Raw genomic sequence first — 10331 nt, forward strand, 5'->3', positions numbered from 1 at the left:
ATAAGCAGGATTACAGTGTTGTTGGTTTTTTTTTTTAAAGAATCTCATTTACTGATATCTGGACTTGTGTGAGATGTCTTCTAACATGCCTGCTCTTATCAAACTCAGGGATGTCTGATGCTATCCTGGTTCTTATCTTGATGGGCATAAACCTAAAGAAATGAAAGCATTTACTTCACTGGGGGTTTAATCAACACTATAACAGGTATGCTCTAAATGGTTTGGCTCAGTAGTTAGAGCGTGGGTCCTCTGACTGAAGGGTCCCAGGTTCGGTTCTGGTCAAGGGCATGTATCTTGGTTGCGGGCTCGATCCTCAGTAGAGGGTGTGCAGGAAGCAGCTGATGGATGTTTCTCCCTCTGTAAACTCAATAATACACACACACACACACACACACACACACACACATTTTTTTTTAGTGGAGACCGCAGCCCAGGCAGTCCCAGGGAGGCGTCAGCCTCCTCCGCCACCGCCACTGCCGCCACGGTCCTCAGGACCCTCGTGAAGCTGATAAAATATATTTTTTAAAAACTATAACAGCTATGATAATGAAGAACAGGGACTGCAAAGAAGAAAAGAAAACCCTGGTTCTGTTTGGCCTGGTTCCCTATATATCCTGCATCCACTTTTTGCATCCAAACAAGGCTGGCAGCAGATGGGTCATTGGAACACAGTGCGGAGGCTTCCTGAAACCCAGGACCCTTAGGTCAATGTGGGAATTTCAGGCAGAGAGACAGAGGAGCAGGGGAGGCATATTCTTAGGCAAATGTTTTAGGCACTCCTCAAATCAAAATAATTTTTGGTGGCTAAGATTTCCCTTGAGGACAGAATTTTCTTCCCTGACAATCCCTAGTCCAGCTCTAGGTACAGAGGGAGGCATCCACAAATTCCTGGAGAATTGATTTGAATTTAGAAACCTGATTGTTCAGAATCAATCCATCAGCTTACTCTGAAGGTTAGATAGTGTTCAGTGTTGAACCTGAAATATATCTGTCAGCAGAAAGACAGCAAATAGGCTGCATGTTGCTATGCAGACAATGTATTTTGGAAAGTCCTTCTGTTTGCCTGTGGATTCTCTCCCTTGAAGAAAAACTATTAACTCATGCTGCAGCCTGCTGCTCTCTGCTTAGTTTTGGCTATGTCACTAAGCCCAAAATAGAAAGTTCTTTTACTGCAGAGCAGAGAAAGAGTTTTAAATTTATCAATTCAATTAACAAAGGGCAGCATTATACTGGCTCTTCTCGGGTGGGAGGTGGAGGAGCGATAATGCCTGCTTCATCAGGGAGTGATCTGACACTGGCAGGGGCTGGGATCAGGAGACAAGCTTCCACTGTGGTGAGCTGGGCTTGTTTCCCATCCTGGCCCCCCTCACTCCTCCTTCCAACTGTGTCACCTCTTTTAGGACATGGGAAAGCAACTGAGCCACTGGGGAAATGTCACTGAAGTTATCAGACTGGGTACAATTCTCTGAGGCCAATGCCTTCGCTCTCAGCTTTTAGAGGAGTCAGTACCTTGCCACAAAGTTAAACAGCAGTGAGCTATATTTTCTTATCAAGTGGCCAAACATTTTCAATGATCCCTAGGGTTGGAAAGGGCTTGGGGAAATTGCCATTCTCAGACTTTACTGAAGGTAGACTGATCCAATCATAGGAAGAGCAGCCAGACCACATGGATCCATGGTGTATCAGAGGATGTGGTCCAGAAGATCTCACCTGGGAAACTAGGTAGTCTTTTAAAAATGCTATGTTCTAAGAGTATTTAAGTATATGGTAAAGTGCTTAAGATATATCAGTTGAAATAACCAGGTTTCAGAACAGACATTCTTAACATGAACCCAGTTTTTAATTTCATACACACACACACACACACACACACACACACACAAGCTGGGAAGACTACACATCAAAATAATACGTAACACTCATCCCTGGATGTTATTATTATTTCTTCCTTAAACTTGTCAGTAGTTCATAAATTTTCTATAGTGATCCTTAAATCTTTCACAATAAAAAATGATCTTATTATAAAAATGATGTTAATAATAGCTAATGTAGACTGAGTACTTGTTATGTGCTAAGAATTTTACATTGGTCTATTTAAAGCTTAAAATAGCCCTGTGCGGATGGTACTATTATAATCCCCATCTTTAGATGAAGATATTGAGGTTTAGGGCATTAACTAGCATGAAGACACAGAAGTCAGGAGAAGTGGTGCCTTGAATGGGGCTTGTAGGGGGTTCTTCACAGAGTGGGCCCAAGAGTAGGGTTTTGGTCTACCTGATGCAGTGAGGATTCCACTGAGAACAATCTCCCTGAAAATAGTACTGGGAACTGCATAACCTGTCGTGGAACCTGCAATCCACAGAGAAAGAGACCCCCAAGTGGTGTCTGAACCAGAGCCCATATAAGGCAGCCAACCATCTAACATGGGGAGGGCAGACATGGGGGAGACCCTGCGGTTTTCTGATGAGCCAGTGGGAAAGGAGAGCCCAGCGACTGGAGAACTGATTGGAGAGCAAAGATGTTTTACTTATGGCTCTGGCCAACTCTGACTCCCACCAACCACTGTAGCATTGATGTGGGGAGGAAGAGGGTGCTCCACGGTGCATCTAGGGATGGGACAGAGCCAGGAACTTAGCTTCGGTCTCTTCTCATCACTCATGCTTTAAATATAAGCTCTGATGTGATCAAGGCGCCAGAGATAAAATGCCTTTCTCAAGCTGAGCAGGCAGGATCTAGTATCCAAATTGGACAAGACAGTGGAAAATATACTCAGAGGGAAAAAATCTCTTGGCCTCAATAACAACACACGAGAGTTAAAGAATTTGACACCTTAACATCGTAAAATAAACAAATGTGGGCATGGTTTCCTATGTTTTCTTCAAAACATCTAGAATAGATATGATTTAAGATGGAGTGATTTTAACATTTCTTCTCTTCGTAGCTGAAGAATTCTGGATTATCTTTCTAGATGTAGCTCAAGCATCAGGTTTTTTTTTGTTGTTGTTTGTTTTTTTAAAATATATTTTATTGATTTTTTACAGAGAGGACGGGAGAGAGATAGAGAGCCAGAAACATCGATGAGAGAGATCAGCCGCCTCCTGCACATCTCCTACTGGGGATGTGCCCGCAACCCAGGCACATGCCCTTGACCTGGATCAAACCCGGGACCCTTCAGTCCGCAGGCCGACGCTCTATCCACTGAGCCAAACCGGTTTCGGCAAGCATCAGGTTTTGTGAAAATATTTCCCAAGCTGCCCCAAGCAGCAAGGCCATTCTCCTTCTGTACAACTTTAACAAATGATTTGTTTACCTGTTGGATTATCTGTCCCTTGCTGGGGCATAAGCTCAGTTGACTGTGTTTTATCCATCTTTGGGTTTATCCTGCTTTCTCTGAACCTCTTTCCATCACCTCTTCCCCACATGTATTCCTACATCTGCCATGTGGTAAGCGCTAATTAAATGTGGCTGTTGGAAGAGAAAGCTAGACATTTGGGTGTAGTCTCATAGAATTCCTAGAGCTGGGAATTCAACCCCCTTTTGCATCTCTGATACTGGAGAGAATCTGATGAAAGCTAAGAGCCTTTCCCCAGAAAAAAAGCACATGCAAGAGAAAATTCCCAATTTTATAGCAGTAAACACACACACACACACACACACACACACACACCACAAAAAGTGAGTGTATGTAAAACTGGGCAAATCTGAATGAGATAGGTGGATTGTCACTGTCAAATATTTCAGTTGTAATATTCCACTACAGTATTACAAGTTATCACCATTGGGAAACTGGCATCTCTCAGATTATTTCTTAAACAGCATGGGAATCTAAAATTATCTCAGTAAGAATATTAATTTTAAAAATTCCTATACATTATCCTTTGGGAGTTGATGGATCCCCCTGAATTCACCCATGAATCATAACTTGAGAACTCACCAATATAGTTCAGTCTTTACATTGTCGGATGAGGAAACTGATGGGAAAGAATGCACTCAAAATCAGACAGCTTGTTGATGGCAGAAGTTGGGGTGAGCCCAGGGACCAGCAGCCTTTTTTATTTTGATGCCCAAAGAGGAGCGAAACTGTATCTACGGGCTATCCCAGTAGGTTGAACAAATGGAGAAGTAGGAGAAAAAGAAAGAGGGTACATCAAGAAAAGAGAGCAACCCTAGCCAGTTTGGCTCAGTGGATAGAGTGTCAGCCTGCGGACCTGAAAGGAATGACAAAATAAACTAACAAGGGTTCGATTCCAGACAAGGGCATGCGCCTCAGTTGCAGGCTCCTCCCCAGCCGAGGCCCTGGTCAGGGCTCGTGTAGGAGGCAAATAATTGATGTGTCTCTCTCACATGGATGTTTCTCTCTGTCTTTCCCTCTCTCTTCCACACCCTCTGAAAATCAATGGGAAAATATCCTCGGGTGAGGATTTAAAAAAGAAAGAAAGAAAGAAAGAAAGAAAGAAAGAAAGAAAGAAAGAAAGAAAGAAAGAAAGAAAGAAAAGAGAGCAGAAGGGGATGGTACAAGCAGAAGACAGTGGAGGAGGGTATGGGGTAGACAGATTTAGGGAATAGGATTGATGGGGTGGGCTGGACCGCAGGCCACTCACTAAATTGCAAACTTTAAGGATCCTGGTTATTGCTCTATCCTTGGGGATTGCTGGGCAATGAAAGTGTCAGATGGTCCAATGATCAGAGTCTTCCTTTCATGAAAATCACTTGTGATCTGATGCTAAATGCTGTCTAGTAGTTAAAGAGTTTGGTCACTGAAGTCAGACTGTCTGTCTAAGTTTGAACCCCAATAACTCTCCTTACACGTTATTTTACTTATACAAGTTACTTAATACCTTTATGCCTCAGTTTCATCACCTGTTAAAATGAGGATAATAGTACCTGCCTCATAAATTGTGAGGAATAAATGATAGAATACATGTAAAGCACTTAGAAAAAGTACTTGACCAATAGTAAGTGCTTAGTGCTTAATAAGTGCTGGCCTTATAATTGTTACTACTTGACAGAGGTTCATTTCCTCTTGTTTGTTCCTCCAAAGATGGAGACAACTGATTAGCATCCTTCCTCAAAGAACCAATTATCCATCAGCTATCTCTTTTCAGTTCCTTCTTTAGTTTGTGGACCTAACTCCCTTACCGTCCACCATGCTCAGAATGTAAGGATGATCACATACTAGTAAGTACCTGGTAGTCAAGGATGCCTCCCTGCCCAGTGTTCCCTCTACCAGCTTAACACTTCCGTGAGGGGGTACACCAAAATGTTTCTTTCCATCAGACTGGAGAGCAGTATGGCCCATCTTTCCATCTTTGCAAATAAATTTCAAAGCATTGCTCACATGCCTCTATGCTTGCAAATGCACCTGCTTCGGGGATCTGATTTCTAAATCTTACCTGGAGTCGAGCGATAGCACTGGTTTACTGGGTAATCTGGAAAATAAAGAATAAAATGTAAACAGATTTTCCCCTCTGGCTCCCTGCAAAATGGCCCCCTCCTCCACAGTGTTTCTGGGAGTTTTTAGGGAACACCTCACATGGGTTCACCAATAAGTCCTCCATTCACACCCTTCAGCTCAGACAAGTGCCAGGTCTTTGTTCTGTTCCACCAAATTCTTGGGGTTTCCTGCTGGTCTTCTAGGCATGCCCAATCCAGAGAGACCTGGAGGCAGGAAAGAAGACTCTTCAAAGGGTGTGGAGCTTAAACTGGTCTTGGATGACAAGCAGGGTTAATATAGCTACAAGAGACTATCTGGAGAGCAGGAACAGGCTGAGCAAAGAGGAGAAAGAAGGAATGAAATGGATGAGTATAACATTGGTCTGGAAGAGTAAGGGGTTGATTGAGCTGAGGGGAAGAGCTTTTAGTGAGAGAGAAGGCAGGAAAAAGGTCATATTGAAATGCTTTCTGAGGAACCATGTGAGAAAGCCACAGGAGAGGTGAGGCACTTTTCACAAGTGTGGGCCCTTGAGTAATATTCTAGGGCATAGTGAAAATTTAACAGAACTGTTGCTACATGTTCTTTGGGGCTGTAATTCCCCAAAGAGGTACCTTATCAAGTTTACTCAGATATTTTGAAGATTTTCTTTGCACAAGTATAAAAGCAATATGTTTTCATTATAGTTGAACCAAACTGTTTTCTTAACTAAAAAGAAAATAGAAAACAATCCCACTCACCAGAAGCAACTGATGTTAATACCTCACTGTGTATCTTTCTAAAGTCTCCTATAAACATGTATTTATAATACATATTTAATAAAATTAGGGTTATAGCCATATGCTGTTTTATAAGGGACTTTTTCACTTAATAATATAATGTGAATAATGTTCTATGTCAATAAACATACTCCTATGATAAGATTTTTAATAGGTACAAAGTTGGTGGCAGTATTCTTAATGTTTACCCAGTCTTCTGGAGTGATGAACTTTGCCTTCCATTCCAGAGACTTTTTTTTATGTAGCAGAAAAAAATATTTCCTCTGTAACTGATAATAATGTCTGGACATCAGGGACATTACCATGGGACATGGTAATTTCTCTTCTTTTAATTTTTCTTTAGCCAAACTGTAGTAGCTGGGGGAAAGGGCTATATTATTTCTATGGCAAAGTTCCTGGCCACAACATTTTGGCCACATTTATAAAATTCTAATTCCAGGTGAAGGGTCAGTAAAGTTTAATTTTTCTGAAAACCACAAAGGAGAGGAACAGGGATAGATACCAATGAGTTGCAAACATCATTACATATCCTGAGTCCAGAAATTTTTTTATTGTTGGGCAGTTCTGATTGGTCAGATCATGGCAGGTTTCTCATAAGCAGAGCCACTAAGATGTTGATTGCTCAGGTCTTTATTTTGGGACTTCTGGGGATAAAAGGTCTTGGTGCAAAGAACATGTTATCAGATATGGCACCCTTTTCACATATAAGATTATGAGCCAACAGGAGCATAAACCTGACCAGCTGTGTTAATTCTTGGATTTAATCCTGTGACTGACTCTCTCTCTCCTTCTCTCTCTCTCTCTCTCTCTCTCTCTCTCTCTCTCTCCACAACAAGCCCTTCTGAATGTTTGCTTGATAGCAAGGGAAAAGAGGGGTGTTCTTTTTGTTCAATCTCTACCTCTCTTTGCTTGAATTTTCTCCCTCATCTCCACTTCATCCAATGGCTCTGTGTCTATATGATACCATTATTTTGTGTCCAAAGACCACTATGTATTTCATGGCAGGCATCGAGGGACTCCAATTGGCATTAGGGATATTTAGAATCAGAGACCGCCCAGCCAGTGTTGCTCTGTGGTTGAGCGTTGATCTATGAACCAGGAGGTCATGGTTAGATTCCAGTCAGGGCATATGCCCGCATTTCCAGCTCAATCCCCAGTGGGGGCGTGCAGGAGGCAGCTGATCAATGATTCTCTCTCATCATTGATGTTATCTCTCTCTTCCTCTCCCTTTCTAAAATCAATAAAAATATATTTAAATAAATAAATAGTTCTCTATCATCATTGATGTTTCTATCTCTCTTCTCTTTTCCTCATTGAAGCCAATAAAGAAAAATATAAAGAGGGGGAAAAAGAATCAGAGACCACTTAGAAATAATATCTAATACTTACTGGTTATTTATTATATACTATTCGGTGTCTTAAATTTATAATTTCGCTTAATTCTCAGAAGAACCGTGTTATTTGGCTATTACAATTATCCTCACTTTATGGAGGAGAAAATTGAGACTCAGAAAAGTTAGGTAACTTGCCAAACTTCACATACCTTGGCAGTTACAGAACCAGAATTCAAAGAAGATTCCAGAGCCACTTCTTAACCTGCAAAGCTCTACTTTCTGTCTCAGTAACTTTAGAAGTCAGGCAACTGGAAGGAACAACAAAATAAACCTCACATAAGGCCAAGAGAATGGCTGACAAAATATCTCTCATTCCTTCTCTATGTTTAATGTCAATTTTTATACCATCGCTAAAGAGTGCCTATTATGAAGCTATTTGGTCAAGGTTATCTTCCTCTTACCCCACCCCCATCATCAGATGATTTTTATTTATAGCTATGTTTAAATATCATAGGCACACTCAGACTCGCTGCATAATGAATTTGTCTTCTGAGCAAAGATTCTTTTTCAAAGCATATTTGCTTTATTCACTCTGTTTTTTGGCCAAGAATTTTTTTTAAAAAATATGTTGTTTGTTTTTTAATTTGTTCAAAGTATTCCTCAGTTCTAGAATTGAGAAAGTCAGGCCAATTAGTCAAGACCAGATTAATCACGCTGAATTTTAAGATCCATGAGCTACTTTGAGTTCTACAGAGTAAGAAAACATCTTAGATTTCTTCTAAAGACATTCTGATTTAGTTCTATATTGTTTATTATCATGTATGCTTTACTCCACTGTTTGAATGCTAATAAGAGCTTCCTAGAATTCATTGCTTAAGAAGTTAAGTCCTGGCATCTAATTACTTGGCAAGCTGTTTTAAGTACATATAATTATATCTTCCCTCCATTTTGGGGTGGTGACCCAAGTAATCTGCATCAAGAGAAAACAAATAATACCTACATTAATTGCTAGCTAGCAACAAGGAGCTCACAGCACCTTCGAAAAACCCACTCATTATAATCTTAATACATAGAGCGTGCTCAATACTTTTTAATAGACCAAACTAATATCATCCTACCTTTCTAGCTAAGAACTCCAGCAAAGGGAAATTATATAGACCCTGTCATATTTCAGTCCTTGGCGGTCAGTTGTGTGAGAGAGATTAAGACTTGGCACTTGGGAGTATGAAATTTTAAATCCTGATCACTATTTTGGGCAAGTCCCTTCTCTTTTCTGAGTGCCTGTCTGCTTCTTGCCCTGTGAGATAGGTACCAGGAAACCTGAAGACTAAGACAGCACACTGGACATGTCTTTATAATGGTGGGCACCAAGCGAGGAGTTTTTTTCTTTATTCTTTCTAAATGGTCTCAACTCTTACTCCTGTATTATTTGGGGATGCTAATTGCAAAACATGGTCAGACTTGAGCTAAAATAGCTTTTCCCCCAGACTAGTTAATTACATATACTCTTTTGGGGGAGTAGATCTAAGTAACTTTCTCCTGGGCCACATTACTGGGAGGTAAGAAGGGAAAGTAGAATTGCAATTTCCAGCCGGGTAAGGCCAACCCAGTTGGCCTGGTCAAGCAGGTTGTCTTGAATGAAGAATTTTCAAGTCCCTCATTGGCTGATCTGGGCCTCCAGGCCCTTCTTCAGCTTGTAGGTCAGGATGCTGCGCTCAGAGCTGCAGCGAGCACACCCCTCTAGGGTAGGAAGTCTAGAAGACAGGGGACCAGGTTCAGCTTTTGCCTGGTGCTTTAAGGTTAAATGCAAGGCTTCTCTCGGATCCTGTGGACATCAGAATCTCCCTTCTGCCTGTCTATCCCCAGATCTTTTTAAAGAGGACTGTTGGGAGAATGAACACAAGCCCCAGCGGGTCAGAGTACCTCGTCTATTTGGAAGACCCCCCACCCTCTCTTCCAGGCATGGGATCTAGCATATAGTTGGAGCCAAAATATTTTTGTGAATGCAGGGACATTGGGATGTGAAAACATATCACAAACCCCAGAGAGATTCACAGCCAGACTGAGGTTTGATCCTAAGATATCCAAGCTTTGTTTAAGCGCGGATCTTAGCTGTTTCTACCACCGCCGGGTCAGGACTGGTGCGTCCATCTCTTCCACCCTTCCCTTTAGAAAGTAGCCCAAGGCGGGCAGGGTGTGTGCGTGTGTGTGAGGGAGGGTGATGTCTCTCATTCCCGGGAGGAACTGGAGTCAGAGGAAAGAGCACACCTGTGGCAGAAGGCCAAAACGGCGAGGCTGCGAGGGGTGTGAGGAAGCCGGGCGAGGTCGGGGGCCCAGAGAAAAACCCAAGCCTCGGCCCAGCCATCGTACCCGACCAGCGGCCTAGGAGTAGGGAAAGGTGTGCGCCAGGGGAGTCGGGTGCACTGCGCAGCACTCCCCCGGGAGGTAACCCTACTCCGCCTACGAGTGACCTAATTACAAGGTGCCAACCCGAGGTGGAGGTGGCCTCCACCCAGGCGACAACTCAGCGCTCCTTCCTTTCCACAAAGATGCAGGAACCCCAAGCAACTCCGGCGCTGCTGCACCGCGGAGGGGCGGTGGGGTCGCAGCTCTCGTTTCCGATTTGGCTGCGGTCGCCGGTGAAGAGCCGGGGCCCCCGCTGCACCTTTCGGCAAAGGCCTCTGGCCGTTGGGAGGCCCCTCCCGCCAGGACTGCGCTGCGTCAGGCCTCGCCCCCGCCGCGTAGGACGTAAAGCCCCAGGATCAGCCCAGCTCTCCGCCGCGATCA

This window comes from Myotis yumanensis, unplaced genomic scaffold (assembly GCF_028538775.1).
Source record: "Myotis yumanensis isolate MYYU_CA2020_CCGP unplaced genomic scaffold, mMyoYum1.0.hap1 SCAF_5, whole genome shotgun sequence".
NCBI classification, from domain to species: Eukaryota; Metazoa; Chordata; class Mammalia; order Chiroptera; family Vespertilionidae; genus Myotis; species Myotis yumanensis.